Here is a 26891-nt window from a genome sequence, read left to right as displayed (position 1 = left end):
ATTTGTTTTAGTCTTTGCCTGATGAAGAGACGTATGTAGTCTCGAAAGCTTGCAATTTGTTACCATCTTTTCAGTTAGCCATTAAAAGGTATCAACCACTGAGGACTCTCAATTCTAAATATTTTTCTATCTACTGGCTAATACGGTACCAAGATATTTTTCTTTCCTGTACATAGTGTAAATCACTATAAGACCAGAGAAACATGACTAAGAAACATGCCAAAACTGGGGTGCCTGTACATGTACAGTGTGCTCATACCTGCATAATTGGGGATGCCCATGCAGTGCAGGTTCTCTCCCAGGGATTCTCTGTCTTGGTGTTGCTTTTCTGATATTCCAGACGGATGATGTTTAAAAGCCTCTTGTTGATGATGTAAGTATACTGTATGTAGTTAATCTTTATATATACGTAATCATTATATGTATTTAATCCTTATATGTACTTATTAACCTTTGTATGTTAAGTACATAAACAAAAGTGTACGCACTAATACTATTCAATCATACTATTCCTTGAATTTTGTACTTGGCAATAAAATTGCGTTGCATTGCAAGTATTAGCCTTCTTTAAAGCCGTATCTGAACCTTAGTGTTAAAAACATGTCAAATAAAATTGCCAAATTAAACTGTAAATAATTCTGCAAAGAGGGAACCATCATACCATTAAAAAATATGAGTGGATTTTCATGGTCCCATCCAGTATGTGGGTTAAAAGGCTTAATGGGGTGCATATCATTATGCAGCAGGGCTGGCCTTCCTGCCAATGTGTAAAACAAAGGAGTATGGGTGTACAAAATGAATATTGTGAAGTGGATTTGCATGGGTCCATCCAGTATGTGGGTTTAAAGGCTTATTGGGGTGAAAATTAATTGGTAGCAGGGCAGACCTTGCATTCAATGCAACATTTTTTCAGGAGGCCCTCCTGGACATCTTATGAAAGGGGTATTGTGGTGCATTGTATGAGACCCACTGTTTAATAATGGCCCTTTAAGAAGATTAATGCCGCCTGATGCACCAGTAAAAATAGGCTCTGTGACTTTAAGAGTCCCTCTTTCATAAATTAAACAAGATGGGTCTGCTTAAGTGTCACACACCACATGGCCAGATAGGGTTGTTAAATGTTGCAATGACATTTCCCAGTGAATGCATTTGTAGTGGTTGAAAGCAATGTTCTTTCTACCATTGCACGTACTATTCCGTCCATGTGGGGTGGGTCCTACTTCCCATGGATGGAATAGTACGTCCAGTGTGATCAGCCGCGCTCACAAGGGGGGCGGCCCATCACGGCCGGGTGTCAGTTGACTATCGCAGCTGACATCTGGCACTATGTGCCAGGAGCGGTCACGGACCACTCCTGGCACATTAACCCCTGGAACACTGCGATCAAAGATGATCGCAGCATTCCGGCGGCATAGGGCAGCATCACGCAGGGAGGGGGCTCCCTGCGTGCTTCCCTGAGACCCTCGGAGCAATGCGATGTGATCGTGTTACTCCAAGGGTCTCCTACCTCCTCCTCCCAGATCCAAAATGGCTGCGGGGGCCTTCCAGGTCCTGCAGGGAGGTGGCTTGCTAGCGCCTGCTCACAGCAGGCGCTGGCAAGCATCCTTGCAGTGCCTGTGTGATCGCTGATTTGACACAGTGCTCTGCAAAGTGTCAGATCAGCGAACTGTCACTTTACTGTGATGTCCCCCCCAGGGGCAATGTAAAAAGTAAAAATAAAAACATTTAAATGTGTAAAAAAAAAAAATCCTAAATAAAGAAAAAAAATATATACTGTATATTCTTCCAATAAATACATTTCTTTACCTAAATTAAAAAAACAATAAAAGTACACATATTTAGTATTGCCGCGTCTGTAACGACCCGACCTATAAAACTGTCCCACTAGTTAACCCCTTCAGTGAACACCGTAAAAAAAAAACGAGGCAAAAAACGATCCTTTATTATCATACCGCCAAACAAAAAGTGGAATAACACGTGATCAAAAAGACGGATATAAATAACCATGTACTGCTGAAAACATATTCTTGTCCAACAAAAAGAGCCACCATACAACGTCATCAACGAAAAAGCAAAAAAGTTATAGTCCTCAGAATAAAGCGATGCAAAAATAATTATTTTTCATATAAAATAGTTTTTATCGTATAAAGGCGCCAAAACATAAAAAAAGATATAAATGAGGTATCACTGTAATCGTTCAGATGCGAAGAATAAAACTGCTTTATCAATTTTACCAAACGCGGAATGGTATAAGCGCCCTCCCCAAAGAAATTCATGAATAGCTGGTTTTTGTTCATTCTACCTCACAAAAATCGGAATAAAAAGTGATCAAAAAATGTCACATGCCCTCAAATGGTACCAATAAAAATGTCAACTCTTCCCGCAAAAAAAAAAACCTCACATAACTCTGTGGTCCAAAATATGGAAAAATTATAGCTCTGAAAATGTGGAGACGCAAAAACTATTTTTTGCAATAAAAAGCGTCTTTTAGTGTGTGACGTCTGCCAATCATAAAAATCAACAAAAAAACCCTGCTATAAAAGTAAATCAAATCGCCCATCATCACCCCCTTAGTTAGAAAAAATAAATAAAATTTAAAAAATGTATTTATTTCCATTTTCCCATTAGGGTCAGAGTGTTATGATCTGGTGACCTTGGAGCCGCATGAAAACTTTCTCTGGAGTCGGTGGAACCTGTACTGACCGCAAATCCTGAACTAACACCGCAACTAGTAGTAGCCGTGGGGTGTGCCTAACAAACCCTAGACACCTCGACACAGCCGGAGGACTAAATACCCCTATAGATGGAAATAGGAATGCTATCTTGCCTCAGAGCAGACCCCCAAAGTATAGGCAGCCCCCCACGAATAATGACTGTGAGTAGGAGAAGAATAGACACAAGGTAGAAAACAGGATTTAGCAAAAGAGGTCACTCTAGCTAAATAGGAAAGGATAGGACAGATTACTAGGCGGTCAGTATTAAAACCCTTCCAAAAATATCCACAACAGATAATACAAGAAGTTCCACAATCTAACTAAAGACATGGAATGTATATCTGCCACTCCAGAGAATCCAACAAGACTAAGAAAATACTGACACAATCTAAGCTGGACAAGAAAACACAAAGAATAGCACTGAATTGTGAAGCACACAACATGTGTGCCACAGGAAAAAAAACCAGACACTTATCTTTGCTGAATTGGCAGAAAGGCAGGAGGAACCAGGCAGAGGTCCTACACCTCCCAACAACAATTGACAACTGGCAAGGACTAATGAATCCTGCACACCTAAATACCCCAGTCAAAACTGCAATCAGCAGACACACCTGACCAGGACTGCAACCCAGGGACAACTGCATTACCACCTACTACAACCGGAGGGAACCCAAAAGCAGAATTCACAACAGTACCCTCCCCTTGAGGAGGGGTCACCGAACACTCACCAGCGCCCCCAGGCCGATCAGGATGAGCCAGATGAAAGGCACGGACCAGATCAGCAACATGGACATCAGAGGCAAAAACCCAAGAATTATCCTCCTGGCCATAACCCTTCCATTTGATAAGGTACTGAAGCCTCCGCCTCGAAAAACGAGAATCCAAAATCTTCTCAACCACATACTCCAACTCCCCATCAACCAAAACAGGGGCCGGAGGATCAACAGAGGGAACAACGGGCACCACATATTTCCGCAATAAAGATCTATGGAAGACATTATGGATAGCAACAGAGGCCGGAAGCGCCAATCGAAAACACACCGGATTAATAATCTCAGAAATCCTATAAGGACCAATAAACCGAGGCTTAAACTTAGGGGAAGAGACCTTCATAGGAACATGACGGGTAGACAACCAAACCAAATCCCCAACCCGAAGCCGGGAACCAACACACTGACGACGGTTAGCAAAACGTTGAGCCTCCTCCTGAGGCAACACCAAATTGTCCACCACATGAGCCTAAATCTGCTGCAACCTGTCAACCACAGAATCCACACCAGGACAGTCAGAAGGCTCAACCTGCCCAGAAGAAAAACGAGGATGAAAACCAAAATTACAAAAAAAAGGCGAAACCAAAGTAGCCGAACTAGCCCAATTATTAAAGGCAAACTCGGCCAATGGCAAAAAGGCCACCCAATCATCCTGATCGGCAGACACAAAGCATCTCAAATAAGTCTCCAAAGTCTGATTAGTTCGCTCGGTCTGGCCATTTGTCTGAGGATGAAATGCAGAAGAAAAAGACAAATCAATGCCCAGCCTAGCACAAAAGGCCCGCCAAAACCCAGAAACAAACTGGGAACCTCTGTCGGACACAATATTCTCCGGAATACCATGCAAACGAACCACATGCTGAAAAAACAACGGAATCAACTCTGAAGAGGAAGGCAATTTAGGCAAAGGCACTAAATGAACCATCTTAGAAAACCAGTCACAAACAACCCAGATAACCGACATCCTCTGGGAAACCGGTAGATCAGAAATAAAATCCATAGAAATATGTGTCCAGGGCCTCTCAGGGACCAGCAATGGCAAAAGTAACCCACTAGCACGGGAACAACAAGGCTTGGCCCGCGCACAAGTCCCACAGGACTGCACAAAAGAACGCACATCACGTGACAACGAAGGCCACCAAAAGGACCTACCAACCAAATCTCTTGTACCAAAAATACCAGGATGACCAGCCAACACAGAACAGTGAACCTCAGAAATCACTCTACTAGTCCATCTGTCAGGAACAAACAATTTCCCCACAGGACAGCGATCAGGTCTATCAGCCTGAAATTCCTGAAGAACCCGCCGTAAATCAGGGGAAATGGCAGAAAGGACCACCCCTTCTTTCAGAATGCCGACAGGTTCAAGGACCTCAGGAGAATCAGGCAAAAAACTCCTAGAAAGGGCATCAGCCTTAATATTCTTAGAACCCGGAAGATACGAAACCACGAAATCATAACGGGAAAAAAACAAGGACCATCGAGCTTGTCTAGGACTCAGCCGTTTGGCAGACTCGAGGTAAATCAAATTCTTATGATCGGTCAGGACCACAATACGGTGCTTAGCTCCCTCAAGCCAATGTCGCCACTCCTCAAACGCCCACTTCATAGCGAACAACTCCCGATTGCCGACATCATAATTGCGTTCAGCAGGCGAAAACTTGCGGGAGAAGAAGGCACACGGTTTCATCAAAGAACCAACAGAATCCCTCTGAGACAAAACGGCCCCTGCCCCAATCTCAGAAGCATCAATCTCAACCTGAAACAGAAGAGAAACATCTGGTTGGCGCAACACCGGAGCAGAAGTAAAGTTTAAGCTCCTGAAAGGCAGAGACAGCCGCAGAGGACCAATTCGCCACATCAGCGCCTTTTTTCGTCAAATCAGTCAAGGGTTTAACCACGCTGGAGAAGTTAGCAATGAACCGGCGATAAAAATTTGCAAAACCCAAAAATTTCTGAAGGCTCTTCACGGATGTGGGTTGAATCCAATCATGAATGGCCTGAAGCTTAACTGGATCCATCTCTATAGATGAGGGAGAAAAAATAAAGCCCAAAAAAGAAACCTTCTGCACCCCAAAGAGACACTTAGACCCCTTCACAAACAAAGCATTGTCACGAAGGATCTGAAATACCATCCTAACCTGTTCCACATGAGACTTCCAATCATCGGAAAAAATCAAAATATCGTCCAAATATACAATCAAAAATTTATCAATATAAGTCCGGAAGATATCATGCATGAAGGATTGAAAAACAGATGGAGCGTTAGTGAGCCCGAATGGCATCACAAGGTATTCAAAATGGCCTTCGGGCGTATTAAACGCAGTTTTCCATTCATCACCCTGCTTAATACGAACAAGATTATATGCCCCCCGAAGGTCAATCTTCGTAAACCAACTAGCCCCCTTAATCCTAGCAAACAAATCGGAAAGCAAAGGTAAAATGTATTGAAACTTGACCGTGATCTTATTCAAGAGGCGATAATCAATACAAGGTCTCAAGGAGCCATCCTTCTTAGCAACAAAAAAAAACCTGCTCCCAACGGTGAAGAAGATGGCCGAATATGCCCTTTCTCCAAAGACTCCTTAACATAACTCCGCATGGCGGTATGTTCAGGCACAGACAGGTTGAAAAGTCGGCCTTTAGGAAACTTACTGCCTGTGCGGTGGAAGGGAACTGGACTTGGGCTCATCGAATACATCCTGAAAATCAGACAAAAACTCTGGAATTTCAGAAGAGGAAGAAGAGGAGATTGACATCAAAGGAACATCATTATGAACCCCCTGACAACCCCAACTAGTCACAGACATAGATTTCCAATCCAACACAGGATTATGTACCTGCAACCACGGGAAACCCAGCACGATAACATCATGCAAATTATGCAACACCAGAAATCGACAATCTTCCTGATGGGCTGGCGCCATGTGCATGGTCACCTGTGTCCAAAACTGGGGCTTATTTTTAGCCAAAGGTGTAGCATCAATCCCCCTTAAAGGAATAGGATTCTGCAAAGGCTGCAAGGGAAAACCACAACGCCTGGCAAACTCAAAATCCATTAAGTTCAAGGCGGCGCCTGAATCCACAAACGCCATGACAGAAAATGATGACAATGAGCAGATCAAGGACACCGATAACAGAAATTTAGGTTGTACAGTACTGATAGTAAATGAACTAGCGATCATTTTTGTCCGCTTAGGGCAGACTAAAATGACATGAGAAGCGTCGCCACAATAATAACACAACCTATTCTGACGTCTGAATCCTTGTCATTCCGTTCTAGACAAAATCCTATCACACTGCATTGGCTCAGGACTTTGCTCTAAGGGCGACGCCACAGCGCGCACAGTTTGACGCTCCCACAAGCGCCGATCAATCTGAATGGCCAGAGACATAGAATCACTCAGACCGGAAGGCGTGGGAAACCCCACCATAACATCTTTAACGGATTCAGAAAGACCCTTTCTGAAAATTGCCGCCAAAGCATCATCATTCCATTTAGTCAACACAGACCATTTTCTGATTTCTGGCAATATGACTCTGCCGCTTCTTGACCCTGACACAGGGCCAAAAGTGTTTTCTCAGCATGCTCTACAGAGTTAGGTTCATCAAACAATAACCCAAGCGCCTGAAAAAATCGGAATGCTCAACACTATTCATCATATAATAATCCTAAAGCCTGAAAAAAGGAATCTACATTAAACAAGGCCGGATTCCCAGATTCCAGTGAAAATGCCCAATCCTGTGGATCGCCACGCAGCAGGGAGATGACAATTTTAACCTGCTGAATGGAATCACAGGAGGATCGCGGTCTCAGAGCAAAAAACAGTTTATAATTGTTTTTAAAACCCAAAAATTTGGACCTATCACCAAAAAACAAATCATTAGTAGGAATCTTTGGCTCTAAAGCAGGAGTCTGAACAATATAATCAGAAATACCCTGTACCCTAGCAGCAAGCTGGTCTACACGAGAAGCTAATTCCTGAACATCCATGCTGGCACAAGACTCCTCAGCCACCCATAAATAAAGAGGAAAGAAAAGACAGGACAGACTGCAGAAAAAAAAATGGCTCAACACCTTTCTTCCCTTCTTCTGAGATGCATTTAACTCATTATGGCCAGTTGTACTGTTATGATCTGGTGACCTTGGAGCCACATGACAACTTTCTCTGGAGTCGGTGGAACCTGTACTGACCGCAAATCCTGAACTAACACCGCAACTAGAAGTAGCCATGGGGTGTTGTTATGAACTGGTGGCCTAGGAGCAGCATGGACGAGCTCTGGAGTAGGTGGCCTCTATACTGACCGCAGACCCTGAACTTAACACATCAACTAGAAGTAGCCATGGGATGTTCCTGTCACTCCCTAGACACCTTGTCACGGCCGGAGGACTAATTACACCTAAAGGAAGAAACAGGAATACTATCTTGCCTCAGAGAAAATTCCCAAAGGAAAGGCAGCCCCCCACAAATATTGACTGTGAGAGGAGAGGGAAATTACAAACGCAAACTGAAAACAGAATTTAGCAAAGGAGGCCACGCTACCTAGAAAGAACAGACAGGAAAGAGTACTGTGCGGTCAGTATAAAAAATACTACAAAATCCACCACAGAGAATACAAAATCTCCACACCTAACTAAAGGCATGGAGGGTAACTCTGTGACTCCAGAGCTTCCAACTAGGCTGAGTAAATCTTAACACAGACAAAGCTGGACAAGAAAAAACATAGCAATTCACAGAACTATTAAGTCCACCGCATGTGGACTGCAAAAACAGAGCCAGGACTTATCTTTGATGATTTGGACAATCCAGAAGGAGAAACCAAGCAGAGATGTGGATCCCTAGAAAACAATGGACAACTGGCACTCAATAAAGGAAGGAGCCAGACTAAATAGCCCCATCCAAAGTGGAAGCAGCTGATGACTGTTGTGAAGGACAAACAGCAGCACTACCACTTATAACCACCGAAAGGGAGCCTAAGAGCAAAACCCACAACAGAATTCACAACAGGGTGTGCCTAACAAACCCTAGACACCTCGACACAGCCGGAGGACTAAATACCCCTATAGATGGAAATAGGAATGCTATCTTGCCTCAGAGCAGCCCCCCAAAGGATAGGAAGCCCCCCACTAATAATGACTGTGAGTAGGAGAAGAATAGACACACGCAGGTAGAAAACAGGATTTAGCAAAAGAGGCCACTCTAGCTAAATAGGAAAGGATAGGACAGATTACTAGGCTGTCAGTATTAAAACCCTTCCAAAAATATCCACAACAGATAATACAAAAAGTTCCACAATCTAACTAAAGACATGGAATGTATATCTGCCACTCCAGAGAATCCAACAAGACTGAGAAAATACTGACACAATCTAAGCTGGACAAGAAAACACAAAGAATAGCACTGAATTGTGAAGCACACAACATGTGTGCCACAGGAAAAAAAAACAGACACTTATCTTTGCTGAATTGGCAGAAAGGCAGGAGGAACCAGGCAGAGGTCCTACACCTCCCAACAACAATTGACAACTGGCAAGGACTAATGAATCCTGCACACCTAAATACCCCAGTCAGAACTGCAATCAGCAGACACACCTGACCAGGACTGCAACCCAGGGACAACTGCATTACCACCTACTACCACCGGAGGGAACCCAAAAGCAGAATTCACAACACAGAGTTAGGGTTGGGGCTAAATTTAGGGTTAGGGTTGGGGCTAAAATCAGGGTTAGGGTTGGGGCTAAAATCAGGGTTAGGGTTGGGGATAAAGTTAGGGTTCGGGTTGGGGCTAAAGTTAGGGTTAGGGTTGGGGCTAAAGTTAGGGTTAGGGCTACAGTTAGGGTTGGGTTAGGGTTGGGCTAAACTTAGGGTTAGGGTTGGGGCCAAAGTTAGGGTTGGGGCTAAAGTTAGGGTTAGGGTTGGGGCAAAAGTCAGGGTTAGGGTTGGGGCTAAAGTTAGGGTTATGGTTGGGGCTAAAGTTAGGGTTTGGATTACATTTACGGTTGGGATTAGGGTTGGGAGTAGGGTTAGGGGTGTGATTAAGGTTGGGATTAGGGTTAAGGATGTGTTTGGGTTAGAGTTTCAGTTAGAATTGGAGGGTTTCCACTGTTTAGGCATATCAGGGGCTCTCCAATCGCAACATGGTGTCCGATCTCAATTCCTGCCAATTCTGCATTGTAAAAGTAAAACAGTGCTCCTTCCCTTCAGAGCTCTCCCATGCTCCCAAACAGGGGTTTACCCCAACATATGGGGTATCAGCGTACTCACGAAAAATTGGACAATAACTTTTGGGGTCTAATTTCTCCTGTTACCCTTGGGAAAATACAAAGCTGGGGGCTAAAATATAATTTTTGTGGGAAAAAAAGATTTTTTTATTTTCACGGCTCTGCGTTATAAACTGCAGTGAAACACTTGGGGTTCAAAGCTCTCACAACACATCTAGATAAGTTCCTTGAGGGGGTCTATTTTCCCATATGGGGTCACTTGTGGGGGGTTTCTACTGTTTAGGTACATCAGGGGCTCTGCAAATGCAACGTGATGCCTGCAGGCAAATCAATCTAAGTCTGCATTCCAAACGGAGCTCCTTCCCTTCCGAGCTCTGCCATGTGCCCAAACGGTGATTCCCCCTTACATATGGGGCATCAGCGTACTCGGGACAAATTGGACAACAACATTTGGGGTCCAATTTCTTCTGTTACCCTTGAGAAAATACCAAACTTGGGGCTAAAAAATAATTTTTGTGCAAAAAAAAGGATTTTTTATTTTCACAGCTCTGCGTTATAATCTGTAGTGAAACACTTGGGGGTTGAAAGTTCTCGCATCACATCTAGATAAGTTCCTTGGGGGGTCTAGTTTCCAATATGGGGTTACTTGTGGGGGTTTCTACTGTTTAGGTACATCAGGGGCTCTGCAAACGCAATGTGACACCTGCAGACCATTCCATCTAAGTCTGCATTCCAAACGGCGCTCCTTCCCTTCCAAGCTTTGCCATGCACCCAAAGAGTAGTTTTCTCCCACATATGGGGTATCAGCATACTCAGGACAAATTGGAAAACACCTTTTGGGGTCCAATTTCTCCTGCTACCCTTGGGAAAATACAAAAACTGGGGGCTAAAAAATATTTTTTGTGGAAAAAAAAAAGAATTTTTATTTTCACAGCTCTGCGTTATAAACTGTAGTGAAACACTTGGGGGTTCAAAGTGCTCACCACACATCTAGATAAGTTCCTTAGGTGGTCTACTTTCCAAAATGGTGTCATTTGTGGGGGGTTTCAATGTTTAGGCACATCAGGGGCTCTCCAAATGTGACATGGTGTCCCATCTCAATTCCAGTCAATTTTGCATTGGAAAGTCAAACGGCACTCCTTCCCTTCCGGGCACTGCCATGCACACAAACAGTGGTTTACCCCCCCATATGGGGTATCACCGTACTCAGGACAAATTGCACAACAAAGTTTGGTGTCCAATTTTTTCTGTTACCCTTGTGAAAATTAAAAATTGGGGCGAAAAGATCATTTTTGTGAAAAAATATGATTTTTTATTTTTACAGCTCTACATTATAAACTTCTGTGAAGCACTTGGTGGGTCAAAGTGCTCACCACTCAGTTAGATAAGTTCCTTAGGGGGTCTGCTTTCCAAAATGGTGTCACTTGTGGGGGGTTTCAATGTTTAGGCACGTCAGAGGCTCTCCAAACGCGATATGGCGTCCTATCTCAATTCCAGTCAATTTTGCATTGAAAAGTCAAACGGCGCTCCTTCCCTTCTGAGCTCTGCCATGCGCCCAAACAGTGGTTTACCCCCACATATGGGAAATCAGCATACTCAGAACAAATTGTACAACAACCTTTGGGGTCCAAGTTCTCCTGTTACTCTTGGTAATATAAAATAAATTAGAGCTAAAGTAAATTTTTTGTGAAAGAAAGTTTAGTTTTCATTTTTTAAAAATTACTGTGAAACACTTGAAGGGTTAATAAACTTCTTGAAAGTGGTTTTAAGCACCTTGGGGGGTGCAGTTTTAGAATAATGGCACACTTGGGTTTTTTCTATCATATAGATGTTAGGGCTGGCGAAACATACCGAGTAAATAGAGAGATGTTATTTGGTGCGTTCGCAGCCCAGGGTCCACCGTGCAGGAGAGAACCTGCTACTGCCAAATGGCGGCCCTGTATGCTGGTAGAAGCGAACTCTGTTACTTCACAGAGTCGCATAAAGAAAGCTTTGTGTCCTGTTACATTCACAGGAGAACACAGCAACTGCTGTGCAGATAGCAGTTTGTGGTTACGCAATCATACAATCTCCTCACCGGAGGAGCCGGTATTCTAGGGGCTTATTTCAGCCGGGGCCCTGAATCCATAAACTCAATCTCCTCAACGGAGGTGCCGGTATTCTAGGGGCTTATTTCAGCCGGGTCCCTGAACACATACACACTTAACCACACAGGCGCAAAGCACATAACTTAGATTTGATACTAGCGCATGGCCGTGCAGCCATGCAAACCTTTTATAGCTGCAGCAAGTACAAGACCTTCCTAGAAGGACCAATGAGAGGCTGCCACAGAGCCTGAGCACCTTCAGGACCTTCCTGGAGAACCAATGGGCTTTGCTGCAGTATCCAAGCATGTGACCCTCGATCTCCAATGATAGATCTTACCCTGGGCATGCTCAGAAGGGGAAAAGCAGGACTTAGTCCCAAAAGCATCTGCTCGCCGCTGCCCAGCACTGGCTTCAATGGCAGAAGCTGGAAAAGCAGCAGTAACCCTTTGCACAGAGTCAGACTGAGCGAGACACTGGGACCGACGCCTTCGCTGAGCAGGCTCCACTGTGGCAGGAGAAGAATAGGAGACTGCATTGGAGATGGCCCGACATTCCCCCTGTGCAGAGGTGGGAACTCGACCTCTAACATTATCCCCCCCCCCAGGGCCCCCTCCTTCGACCTCACTATGCTCGAAGGCAGCAATGAGCTGTGGAGCTCAAATGTTTTCAGCAGGCACCCAGGACCTGTCCTCTGGATAACCCTTCCAATCCACCAAAAATAATTTTTTGCCATGTACCACCTTGCACCCCAAAATAGCGTTCACCTCGTAATCGTCCGTAGACGAACCCGATGTCCCGGCAAATGACTCGGAAAACCGGGATATGTATACGGGCTTCAAGAGGGAAACATGAAAGGTGTCGGTGATACCCAGGCGTGGAGGAAGGGCCAGATGGTAGACCACAGGGTTAACCTGTTCGAGGACCTTGAAGGGACCCAAGTAGCAATGTGCAAACTTAGTGGACTCACCTCGCAGCCTGATGTTACAGGCGGAGAGCCACACCAAGTCGCCAGGAGCAAAGGTCAGAACGGGGAGCCGATGAGCATCGGCAGAGGCCCTCATTCTCTCCTTGGAGGCCCGAATGGCATCCTGAGTGTGGTCCCAAATGTTCCGTACCTCCACAGCCCAGTCTGCCACCCAGGAGTCGGCGGAAGACACGGGCATAGGCACAGGTACCCGCGGATGCTGACCATAGTTAAGGAGGAATGGGTTTTGTCCAGTGGAGTCGGCTACGGCGTTGTTCAGAGCAAATTCTGCCCACAATAGCAAGGATGCCCAGTCTTCCTGCCTGGCTGAGACAAAATGTCGCAGATATGTGACCAAGGTCTGGTTGGCCCTCTTTACCAACCTATTCGTCTCGGGATGATATGCGGAAGAGAGATTCAACTCAATGCTGAGAAGGCAACAAAGCTCTCTCCAGAACTGAGACGCAAACTGGGGACCCCGGTCACTGACAATTTTGTCCGGCATACCGTGTAGGCGGAAGATGTGTTTCATGAACAATGCTGCCAAGACCCGTGCAGAAGGTAGCTGTGGAAGCGGCACCAAATGCACCATTTTAGAAAAATGATCGATGATAACTAGTGTTGAGCGATACCGTCCGATACTTGAAAGTATCGGTATCGGAAAGTATCGGCCGATACCGGCAAAGTATCGGATCTAATCCGATACCGATACCCGATACCAATACAAGTCAATGGGACTCAAGTATCGGACGGTATCCCTGATGGTTCCCAGGGTCTGAAGGAGAGGAAACTCTCCTTCAGGCCCTGGGAACCATATTAATGTGTAAAATAAAGAATTAAAATAAAAAATATTGCTATACTCACCTCACCGAGGGAACCGGCAGCGTTGTTTGCTTAAAATGCGCGCTTTTCCTTCCTTCCGTGACGTCACGGCTTCTGATTGGTCGCGTGCCGCCCATGTGGCCGCGACGCGACCAATCACAGCAAGCCGTGACGTAATTTTCAGGTCCTTCTAGGCATTCAGTATTTTAAAATTACGTTCCGGCTTTGTGATTGGTCGCGTCGCGGTCACATGGGCGACGCGACCAATCAGAAGCCGTGACGTCACGGGAGGCAGGAGACGCGTGCATTTTAAAATGCGCGCGTGTCCAGCCTCCCGTGACGTCACGGCTTGTGATTGGTCGCGTCGCCCATGTGACCGCGACGCGACCAATCACAAAGCCGGAACGTAATTTTAAAATACTGAATGCCTAGAAGGACCTGAAAATTACGTCACGGCTTGCTGTGATTGGTCGCGTCGCGGCCACATGGGCGGCACGCGACCAATCAGAAGCCGTGACGTCACGGAAGGAAGGAAAAGCGCGCATTTTAAGCAAACAACGCTGCCGGTTCCCTCGGTGAGGTCCAGGCTGCGTCGGAGAGGTGAGTATAGCAATATTTTTTATTTTAATTCTTTATTTTACACATTAATGTTGTTTCGATACCGATACCCGATACCACAAAAGTATCGGATCTCGGTATCGGAATTCCGATACAGCAAATATCGGCCGATACCCGATACTTGCGGTATCGGAATGCTCAACACTAATGATAACCCAAATGATGGTGCAGCCACGAGACTTGGGCAAACCCACCACAAAGTCCATCCCAACCATCTCCCAGGGCCTGTCTGCCACCGGCAAGGGATAGCGTAACCCAGCTGGCCGTTGTCGAGGAGACTTATTTTTGGCACAGGAGACACACGCCCGAATATAATCTCCGACATCATGGACCATATGTGGCCACCAGTATGTCCTCGCCAGCAGCTCAGATGTCCTCTTTGTCCCAAAGTGTCCACCCACCCTGGACGAATAAGCCCAAGAGAGAACCTCTGGTCGCAAATTAATGGGTACAAAAGTCTTGCCCGGAGGCACAGACTCTAGCGAAACCGGAGCTACAGTTCTCAGGCTCTCAGAAGGGACAATAAGCCGAGGATCCCCTTCCTCCTCCTCTGATGTCACAACGGAGCGAGAGCGGGCGTCAGCATGAATATTTTTCTCCCCAGCGAGATAATGGAGGGTGAAGTGGAACAGGGAGAAGAACAAGGACCATCTGGCCTGATGAGAATTTAGCCTCTGGGCTGTTTGTAAATAAACCAAATTTTTGTGGTCCGTGAAGACTTGGAACGGAAAGCGAGCCCCCTCCAAAAGATGTCTCCACTCCGAGAAGGCTAACTTCATTGCTAGTAACTCCCTGAATAATTCCTCTCCGCTGGTGTGAAGGTCTTGGAGAAGAAGAAGCAAGGATGCTTCTGACCTTGAGCATCCTTTTGGAAGAGGACTTCTCCAGCACCAACGGATGAGGTATCCACCTCCATTATAAATGGCTTATCAACATCGGGACGATGTAGGATGGGAGCGCTAGCAAAATGAGACTTGTTAGAAGAAAAAGCCTCTTCAGACCACAATTTGGGATTTGCTCCCTTCTTGGTGAGGGCTACCAAGGGAGCTACCAAATTTGAGAAGTGGGGAATGAACTGACGATAGTAATTTATGAATCTCATAAAGCGCTGCACTGCTTTAAGAGAATTGGGTTCTTGCCAGTCCATCACAGCCTGTAGTTTGGCAGGATCCATAGCCAATCCCTGGGCGGAGATGATATAGCCCAGGAAAGGTAAAGACTCCTGCTCAAACATACACTTCTCCAACTTTGCATAGAGGGAATTTGCCCATAAGAGGCCGAAGACTCAGCCAACTTCTCTCCGGTGGGAGTCAATATCTGGAGAGAAGATGAGAATATCATCCAGATAGACTATGACCGAGGTGGAGAGCATTTCCCAGAAGATATTGTTGACAAAGTCTTGGAAAACAGCTGGGGCATTACAGAGACCGAAGGGCATCACCATATACTCATAGTGCCCATCCCTGGTATTAAATGCCGTCTTCCATTCGTCCCCCTCATGGATGCGAATCAGGTTATAAGCACCCCACAGATCTAATTTGGTAAATACCCTTGCTCCCCGTAGCCTATCAAAGAGCTCAGAAATCAGAGGCAATGGGTACTTATTCTTAATGGTCATGGCATTAAGACCCCTGTAATCTATGCATGGGCGTAATTCTCCGTTCTTCTTCTGCATGAAGAAAAACCCCACCCCAGCAGGTGACACTGACTTCCTAATGAATCCTCTTGCCAAATTCTCCTGGATGTATTGGGACATAGCCTCCATTACCAGGAGAGAGAGGGGATAGACCCATCCCCGAGGAGGTTCTGCTCCAAGCAAGAGATCAATAGGACAGTCATAGGGGCGGTGAGGTGGAAGGGTCTCCGCAGCCTTTTTGGAGAAGACGTCTGCATAGGACCAATAGCACTTGGAGAAATGGAGCCAGGGTATTCCCAGCAGAATCTGGTCCATTCCCTCAGGAAGAACAAGAAGAGAAATAATCTCCTGATGGGAAGGGGACATGGATAATGTGAAAGGGACAGTCTGGTGTGTGATTTGTGAGGGAAGTGTTCACCCATTCACTAATCTAACAGTCACTGGTTTGGCGAACATCACCAGAGGTTTTGCATGGCGCAGAGCAAAAGCAGAGGACATGAAATTCCCCTCTGCTCCAGAGTCCACACAAAGCTCGACTGTCAGAGAGGATGAGCCAAACGTGATTGTCCCTTTAAAGGACAACTTGGAGGAAAATGCCGCTGTGTCTAGTGAACCTCCTCCAATGGTCACTAGATGCGATCGTTTTCCCGACCGCCATGGACATTTATTGGCATAATGTCCTTGTTGTTGGCAATCTTTACAAACCACGGGTACTCGAGCGGTCCGAGACTTAGGTCCCGCTTGAGAAACCTCCATGGCCTCATGGGTGTCAGACGCCTGAACAGGAGATTCTAGAGGACTGGTGAAGGTAGGAGCCAGCCGAAACCTCTGCCTATACTGTGTCCGCTCTAACCTCCACTCATTAAAACGGAGGCCAATGAGGGTAGATATAGAAATGAGCTCCTCCAGTGTGGCGGGAATCTCCCTGATGGCCAATGCATCCTTCACATGGTCTGCCAGTACTTTCCAGAGCACCAGAATTAAGACTTTATCTGGCCACTCCAGCTCTGAGACCAGAATCCGGAATTGGACGGCGAAGTGGCTGACCATGGACGAACCCTGTGTTATTGCCAACAATTGGAGTGCAGTATCGTGGGTGACACGAGGTCCCAAAAAGACCTGTTTCAGAGCATCCAGGAAGAGAGGAGCACTCTGCACCACATGATCATTATGCTCCCATAGGCGTTGCCCACTCCAATGCCCTACCCGACAAAAGGGATAAAATAAATCCCACTTTCGCCTGTACCATAGGAAAACATGCAGCCAGGAGCTCTAGATGTATGGAGCACTGACTCACGAATCCCCGACATAGCTTACTGTCACCAGCAAACTTGTCTGGAAGCAAGAGACAGGATAAAGTCAGAGCAGGGGTGGCAGAAGACAAAGTGGCTGCAGCTACACTTGCAGCCTGAACAGCGACTGTGGTAACATCCACTGCTGAGGTTGTGCGCTCAAGAGCCGCCAACCTACCCTCCAGCTGCTGGATGTACCACTGTAAACGCTGATCGTCCGCCACTTACTAGCCAGACCCTGGCGCTAGTATACTGTTAGGGCTGGAGGAACGCACCGAGTAAATAGAGAGAGGTTATTGGTGCGTTCGCAGCCCGGGTTCCTCCGTGCAGGAGAGAACCTGCTGCTGGCAAATGGCGGCCCTATATGGTGGTAGAAGCGAACTCTGTTACTTCACAGAGTCGCCTAAAGAAAGCTCTGTGTCCTGTTAGGCTACTTTCACACTAGCGTCGGGAAAGACCCGTCGCTGTGCGTCGGGCCGACGTTCCCGACGCTAGCGTGGTCTCCGCCGCACAACGGGGGCAGCGGATGTATTTTTCCAACGCATCCGCTGCCCCATTGTGAGGTGCGGGGAAGTGCGGGGAGGTGGGGGCGGAGTTCCGGCCGCGCATGCGCGATCGGAAAAAGCGGACCGTCGTGAGCAAAAAACGTTACATGTAACTTTTTTTCTCCCGACGGTCCGCTACCACACGCCCAAGCGTCGCAAAACGGACGCGACGTTTGGCAATGCGTCGCAAATGCGTTGCTAATGTTAGTCTATGACGAAAAAACGTATCCAGCGAGAACTTTTGCTGGATGCGTATTTTCGGCAAAACGACGCATTTGCGACGTATTGCAGTTAACGCTAGTGTGAAAGTAGCCTTACACTCACAGGAGAACACAGCAACTGCCGTGCAGATAGCAGTTTGTGGTTACGCAATCATACAATCTCCTCACCGGAGGAGCCGGTATTCTAGGGGCTTATTTCAGCCGGGGCCCTGAATCCATAAACTCAATCTCCTCACCAGAGGTGCCAGTATTCTAGGGGCTTATTTCAGCCGGGTCCCTGAATGCATACACACGCAACCACACTGGCGCAAAGCACATAACTTAGATTTGATACTAGCGCATGGCCGTGTGGCCATGCAAACCTTTTATAGCTGCAGCAAGTACAAGACCTTCCTAGAAGGACCAATGAGAGGCTGCCACAGAGCCTGAGCACCTTCAGGACCTTCCTGGAGAACCAATGGGCTTTGCTGCAGTATCCAAGCATGTGACCCTCGATCTCCAATGAGAGATCTTACCCTGGGCATGCTCAGAAGAGGAAAAGCAGGACTTAGTCCCAAAAGCGTCTGCTCACCGCTGCCCAGCACTGGCTTCAATGGCAGAAGCTGGAAAAGCAGCAGTAACCCTTTGCAAAGAGTCAGACTGAGCAAGACACTGGGACTGATGGCTCCACTGTGGCAGGAGAAGAATGGGAGACCGCAACGGAAATGGCTCGAGATTCCCCCCGTGCAGAGGCGGGACCTCCACCCCCAACAATAGACCCCTCAAAGTGACTTCAAATGTGATGTCGTCCCTAAAAAAAATGGTGTTATAAATATGAGAAATTGCTGGTCAACATTTAACCCTTATAACTCCCTAACAAAAGAATTTTGGTTCCAAAATTGTGCTGATGCAAAGTAGACATGTGGGAAATGTTACTTGTTAAGTATTTTATGTGACAAAACCCTGTTATTTAAGGGCATAAAAATTCAAAGTTGGAAAATGCTAAATTTTTGCCAAATTTCCGTTTTTTTTCACAAATAAACGCAGGTAATATCAAATAAATTTTACCACTATCATGAAGTACAATATGTCCCGAGAAAACAGTGTCAAAATCCCTGGGATCCGTTGAAGCGTTCCAGAGTTATAACCTCATAAAGGGACAGTGGTCAGAATTGTAAAAATTGTCCCGGTCATTAACGTGCAAACCACCCTTGGGGTTAAAGGGGTTAAAGTTGAAAAACGCTTCAAAAATGCTGCGTCTGAACTAAGCCCAAGTGGGAGAGGAAATTTTTGGTCTGGAGTTAATTATTTGGCCTTACAGGCAAGTCATTAACCTGCGAAGGATGTGCTTTAACATATTTCCCAGCAAAATCTCTTTTGGTTTCGCTTTATTGTGTTTTTTGTGGCACTGGGAAAAATGGCATGAATCTCGGAAAAAATTGTTTAAAGCTGTGAACTAGGAGTGAGGAATGCTTCCAGGGGCGATCCCCATGATGCTTCTGTGTCATTTGAGCAGTTTTTCCATCATTTTCAGACGTTTTTAGACCTTAAAAGGACCCCCGGGGGGATCGTGGTAAAAATATTTGGGTCTCCCATAGACTTACATTGGGCTCGTTGTTCGGGTCGAGTACCTGAGTATTCCAATTTGCTCGACCCGAGCAACAAGCACCCGAGCATTTTAGTGCTCGCTCATCACTACTCTAGATGCTGCATTTTGAGTCATTATTAGGATAGCTACATCTGAAGTCAGATTCTGACAATATCTAGCTACTAATGAGGTACTGACTGACATATTGTTGAATAATGATAATCTTTTCCTTTATGAACTTTCCTTTCTGCAAATAATTTTCTTAATTTAATTTCTTTTTTTTTTTTGTATTTTATACCATTCACACCTAAGTCTATGTGGCAGCCATGGTAAAAAAAAAAAATCTAAAGATGAAAGTTAAAATTCCTTATTTTGCATTCAAAGCTTACACAGATCTAAAACAAAATGAAGCATAAGCAATTTTAACTTGCTGAGTTAGTCATCACTTGGTCAGAAATTTCCACTTTTTCAGCCAATTACTCTAAACTCTAAAGCAAATATCAACTGATGTCAAGCAGTACATAAATGATGATGTATCCTTACCAGCTGACTACCAAATGTAAAAAAGTACTTAATGGTTGGAGCCAGTGTCCTAACAAGTATTAGTCACTAGTAATACCCTACATTATAGAGAGGATATGTGGATATTGCATGTTTTGCATAATAAAAACATTTATAAATGGGGCCATACATTTTTAACCCCTTAGTGACAGAGCCAATTTGGTACTTAATGACCGAGCCAATTTTTACAATTCTGACCAGTGTCACTTTATGAGGTTATAACTCTGGAACGCTTTATCGGATCCCGCTGATTCTGAGATTGTTTTTTCGTGACATGTTGTACTTCAAGTTAGTGGTAACATTTCTTCGATATTACTTGCGATTATTTATGAAAAAAATGGAAATATGGCGAAAATTTTTAAAATTTTGCAATTTTCAAACTTTGTATTTTTATGCCCTTAAATCAGAGAGATATGTCACAAAAAATAGTTAATAAATAACATTTCTCACATGTCTACTTTACATCAGCACAATTTTGGAAACAATTTTTTTTTTTGTTAGGGAGTTATAAGGGTTAAAAGTTGACCAGCAATTTCTCATTTTTACAACACCATGTTTTTTTTAGGGACCACATCACCTTTGAAGTGATTTTGAGGGGTCTATATGATAGAAAATAACCAAGTGTGACACCATTCTAAAAACTGCACCCCTCAAGCTGCTCAAAACCACATTCAAGAAGTTTATTAACCCTTTACGTACTTCACAGGAACTAAAACAATGTGGAAGAAAAAAATTAACATTTTACTTTTTTTTGCAAACATTTTACTTCAGAACCATTTTTTTTAATTTTCACAAGTGTAAAAACAGAAATTTAACCACAAATTTTGTTGTGCAATTTTTCCTGAGTACGCCGATACCCCATATGTGGAGGTAAACCACTGTTTGGGCGCACCGCAGAGCTTGGAAGTGAAGGAGCACCGTTTGACTGTTTCAATGCAGAATTGGCTGGAATTGAGATCGGACGCCATGTCGCGTTTGGAGAGCCCCTAATGTGCCTAAACAGTGGAAACCCCCCACAAGTGACACCATTTTGGAAACTAGACCCCCCAAGGAACTTATCTAGATGTGTGGTGAGCACTTTGAACCCCCAAGTGCTTCACAGAAGTTTATAACGTAGAGCCGTGAAAATAAAAAATCGCATTTGTTTTCACAAAAATGATTTTTTCGCCCACAAATTCTTATTTTCACAAGGGTAACAGGAGAAATTAGACCACAAAAGTTGTTGTGCAATTTCTCCTGAGTACGTCGATACCCCATATGTGGAGGTAAACCACTGTTTGGGCGCACCGCAGAGCTTGGAAGTGAAGGAGCACCGTTTGACTTTTTCAATGCAGAATTGGCTGGAATTGAGATCGGATGCCATGTCGCGTTTGGAGAGTCCCTGATGTGCCTAAACAGTGGAAACCCCCCACAAGTGATACCATTTTGGAAACTAGACCCCCCAAGGAACTTATCTAGATGTGTGGTGAGCACTTTGAACCCCCAAGTGCTTCACAGAAGTTTATAACGTAGAGCCGTGAAAATAAAAAATCTCATTTTTTCTACAAAAATGATCTTTTTGCCCCCAAATTTTTATTTTCACAAGGGTAACGGGAGAAATTAGACCACAAAAGTTGTTGTGCAATTTCTCCTGAGTACGTCGATACCCCATATATGGGGGTAAACCACTGTTTGGGCGCACCGCAGAGCTTGGACGTGAAGGAGCACCGTTTGACTTTTTCAATGCAGAATTGGCTGGAATTGAGATCGGATGCCATGTCGCGTTTGGAGAGTCCCTGATGTGCCTAAACAGTGGAAACCCCCCACAAGTGATACCATTTTGGAAACTAGACCCCCCAAGGAACTTATCTAGATGTGTGGTGAGCACTTTGAACCCCCAAGTGCTTCACAGAAGTTTATAACGTAGAGCCGTGAAAATAAAAAATCTCATTTTTTCTACAAAAATGATCTTTTTGCCCCCAAATTTTTATTTTCACAAGGGTAACAGGAGAAATTAGACCACAAAAGTTGTTTTGCAATTTCTCCTGAGTACGTCGATACCCCATATATGGGGGTAAACCACTGTTTGGGCGCACCGCAGAGCTTGGAAGAGAAGGAGTGTCGTTTTACTTTTTCAATGTAGAATTGGCTGGAATTGAGATCGGACGCCATGTCACGTTTGGAGAGCCGCTGATGTGCCTAAACAGTAGAGACCCCCCACATATGACACCATTTTGGAAACTAGACCCCTTAAGGAACTTATCTAGATGTGTGGTGAGCACTTTAAACCCCCAGGTGCTTCACAGAAGTTTATAACGTAGAGCCGTGAAAATAAAAAAATCGCATTTTTTCTACAAAAATGATCTTTTTGCCTCCAAATTTTTATTTTACCAAGGGTAACAGGAGAAAATGGACCCCAGAAGCTGTTGTACAATTTGTCTTGAGTACGCCGACACCCCATATGTGGGGGTAAACCACTGTTTGGGCGCATGGCTGAGCTCGGAAGCAAAGGAGCGCCATTTGACTTTTCAATGCAAAATTGACTGGAATTGAGATCGGACGCCATGTCGCGTTTGGAGAGCCCCTGATGTGCCTAAACAGCAGAAACCCCCCAAAAGTGACCCCATTTTGGAAACTAGACCCCCCATGGAACTTATCTAGATGTTTAGTGAGAACTTTGAATGCCCAAGTGCATCACAGAAGTTTATAATGCAGAGTCGTGAAAATAAAAAATATATATTTTTTAACAATAAAGATTTTTTAGCCCCCAAGTTTTTATTTTCACAAGGGTAACAAGAGAAATTGGACCCCAACAGTTGTTGTCCAATTTGTCCTGAGTATGCTGGTACCCCATATGTGGGGGTAAACCACTGTTTGGGCGCATGGCAGAGCTCGGAAGGGAAGGAGTGCCATTTTGGAATGCAGACTTTGATAGAATTGTCTGCGGGCGTTATGTTGCCTTTGCAGACCCCTAATGTACCTAAACAGTAGAAACCCCCAACAAGTGACCCCATTTTGGAAAATAGACCCCCCAAGGAACTTATCTAGATATGTGGTGAGAACTTTGAATGCCCAAGTGCTTCACAGAAGTTTATAATGCAGAGTAGTGAAAATAAAAAATATTTTTTTTCCCACAAAAAAGATTTTTTTAGCCCCCAAATTTTTATTTTCACAAGGGTAACAAGAGAAATTGGACCCCAAAAGTTGTTGTCCAATTTGTCCTGAGTATGCTGGTACCCCATATGTGGGGGTAAACCACTGTTTGGGCGCACGGCAGAGCTCGGAAGGGAAGGAGCGCCATTTTGCAATGCAGACTTTGATAGAATTGTCTGCGGGCGTTATGTTGCGTTTGCAGACCCCTAATGTACCTAAACAGTAGAAACCCCCACAAGTGACCAAATTTTGGAAACTAGACCCCCTAAGGAACTTATCTAGATATGTGGTGAGAACTTTGAAAGCTCAAGTGCTTCACAGAAATTTATAATGCAGAGTAGTGAAAATAAAAAAATATATTTTTTTCCAACAAAAAAGATTTTTAGCCCCCAAGTTTTTATTTTCACAAGGGTAACAGGAGAAATTGGACCCCAAAAGTTGTTGTCCAATTTATCCCGAGTACGCTGATGCCCCATATGTGGGGGTAAACCACTGTTTGGGCGCACGGCAGAGCTCAGAAGGGAGGGAGTACCATTTGACTTTTTTAGCGCAAAATTGGCTGTCGTGTTTGGAGACCCCCTGATGTACCTAAACATTTCCGCGGATGCGTGGCCGTAACTCTGCCCCCTCCTCCCCAGGACATAGACTGGGCAGCGGATGCGTTGAAAAACTGCATCCGCTGCCCACGTTGTGCACAATTTTCACAACGTGCGTCGGTACATCGGGCCGACGCATTGCGACCGCCCCGTACCGACGCAAGTGTGAAAGAAGCCTTAGGCTACTTTCAGACATAGCGCATTTTTGAGCGCTATTTTGCGGGCGCTTTTCAAAAATGCGCAATGTCATTTTCGTCTGCCGGCAAAGTGAATGAGAAATTCACTTTGCCGTTCAGACACACCGCAAAAAAACGCGGCGCTTTTGTCTGCAAACACGCCGGCGTAAAAAGAATTGACATGTCAATTCTTTACGCAGCGGCGTGTCTGCGTATCCCCCTAGGGCCCCATATTACCTTCCACACACAGCACCTTTGTCCTGGGTGTCGGCGTCTTTGTACGGAGGGGTTGACACCCAGGACCGGACGTGACGTCGGACAGGAAGAGGGAAGCCCCCGCCCCCCAGTGAAACAGCATGGAGTCCTTCTGTGTGTGTGTGTGTGCGTGTGTGTGCGTGTGTGTGTCCCCATGCGACGCTAGTGCCACCATTGTGCTAAGTCGCCGTATGGGACTACTACTCCCATCCGGTATTAGGATGGGAGAGTTGTCCCTGTGTCCGGCGACTTAGCACAATTGTAAAGTTACACAAAACACCTACACACAATACACATACATGACACACAGTACATACAACATATAACACAGAGTATATACTCACCAACAGCACACTTGTAGGCGAAGCCCTCGATCCTCCAGGAAAAAATCCAAAAATAATAAACCAAATTCATACTCCCTGTCCGCAGAATCCATAAAACGAGTGTCCCACGCCGATCGGCTGCTCTCCGGCGATACACTGCCAGGAGCGAAGCTCCTAGCAGTGTATCGCGTACTGTTCCGGAGTTCAATGACTCCGGCGTCTCGGTTAACAGCAGTACAGCTGCGTTGAACTTTCCCACGCAGCACTGCCGTTAAGCGAGAGTGCCGGGGTCAATGACCGCCGGTAAACTCGCTCGCGCATGCGCAGTGACACACCGACAGGAACTATGGCTCCTGTCAGTGTGTTGCTGCAGCCGTGGAGAGCTGACATATCTCTGGATGTGTCTGTTCTCCATGGAAAATCTTGATACGTGGCACTTAAATATGTGGCAATTAAATACGTGACACGTGGCACTTATACGTGATACGTGTCACTTAAATACGTGGCACTGAAATACGTGATACGTGGCACTTTGATACGTGGCACGTGTCTCTTAAATACGTGGCACGTGGCACTGAAAGATGTGGCACGTGGCACTTTGATACGTGGCACGTGGCACTTTGATACGTGGCACGTGGCACTGAAATATGTGGCACGTGGCACTTTGATACGTGGCACGTGGCACTTTGATACGTGGCACGTGGCACTTTGATACGTGGCACTGAAATATGTGGCACGTGGCACTTTGATACGTGGCACGTGGCACTTTGATACGTGGCACGTGGCACTTTGATACATGGCACGTGGCACTTTGATACGTGGCACTTTGATACGTGGCACGTGGCACTTTGATACGTGGCACGTGGCACTTTGATACGTGGCACTGAAATATGTGGCACGTGGCACTTTGATACGTGGCACGTGGCACTTTGATACGTGGCACGTGGCACTTTGATACGTGGCACGTGGCACTTTGATACGTGGCACGTGGCACTTTGATACGTGGCACTGAAATATGTGGCACGTGGCACTTTGATACGTGGCACGTGGCACTTTGATACGTGGCACGTGGCACTTTGATACGTGGCACGTGGCACTTTGATACGTGGCACGTGGCACTTTGATACGTGGCACTGAAATATGTGGCACGTGGCACTTTGATACGTGGCACGTGTCACTTAAATACGTGGCACGTGGCACTGAAATATGTGGGACACGTTGCACAAAAAAGTTACATGTAGTTTTTTTTGTGTTGACGGTCCGCCGAAGCACGACGCATCCGTCGCACGACGGATGCGACATGTGGCAATCCGTCGCAATGCGTCGCTAATGCAAGCCAATGGAGAAAAAACGCATCCTGCAAGCACTTTTGCAGGATGCGTTTTTTCTCCAACGACGCATTGCGACGGAAGCCAAAAAACGCTAGTGTGAAAGTAGCCTAACCCTAGCCCTAACCCTAAATTTAGCCCCAACCCTAACCCTAACTCTAACCCTAACCCTAACTCTAACCCTAACCCTAACTCTAACCCTAACCCTAACTCTAACCCTAATTTTAGCCCCAACTTGTCTTCTCCTGCCGGCCGGCAGATGGCAGCAGATGGCGGGCGCACTGCGCATGCGCCCGCCATGATGAAAAAGCCGGCCGGCAGGAGAAGACAGAAGAGGACCCAGGGACACCGGGTGAGTATGTTAGGGTCCCCGAATCCCCCTATTTCTCTGTCCTCTGATGTGCGATCACATCAGAGGACAGAGAAATAACTGATCGCTTTTTTTTTTTTTTTTGCGGTCGCCGGTAAACTGTTAATTACCGGCGATCGCAAAGCAGGGGTCGGTGCAAATCGACCCCGATCATGTTCTTTGGGGTCTCGGCTACCCCCGGCAGCCGAGACCCCAAAGAACATCCGGGTGCCGGGCGGCGGGCGCACTGCGCGTGCGCCCGCCATTTTTTCCCGGAAAAAAGATGGCGGCGCCCATGGGGAGACACGAGGAGCACCGGGGGAGGTAGGTAAGTATTGGGGGGCTATTGGGGGCCATCGGGGACCACATTTCTCTGTCCTCCGATGTGCGATCACATCGGAGGACAGAGAAATTAAACGGCAAATCGCGTTTTTTTTTTTTTTGTTGCGACCGCCGGTAAACGGTTAATTACCGGCGATCGCAACTCGGGGGTCGGTAAAAACCCCCCGAATCATGTTCTCTGGGGTCTCGGCTACCCTCGGCAACCGAGACCCCAGAGAAAATCCGACTCTGGGGGGCGCTATTCACTTTTTCCACAGCGCCGTTAATTAACGGCGCTGTGGATTAAGTACCCTTAGCGGCCGCCGTTAAAAGGCGTATCGGCGGTCGTTAAGGGGTTAAATAGTGTATAATATATTTTCATTTTGTTTAAA

This window comes from Ranitomeya variabilis, chromosome 1, assembly GCF_051348905.1.
Source record: "Ranitomeya variabilis isolate aRanVar5 chromosome 1, aRanVar5.hap1, whole genome shotgun sequence".
Lineage (NCBI taxonomy): Eukaryota > Metazoa > Chordata > Amphibia > Anura > Dendrobatidae > Ranitomeya > Ranitomeya variabilis.
The sequence above is the reverse complement of the archived record's forward strand: the minus strand, read 5'-3'. Positions refer to the sequence as shown.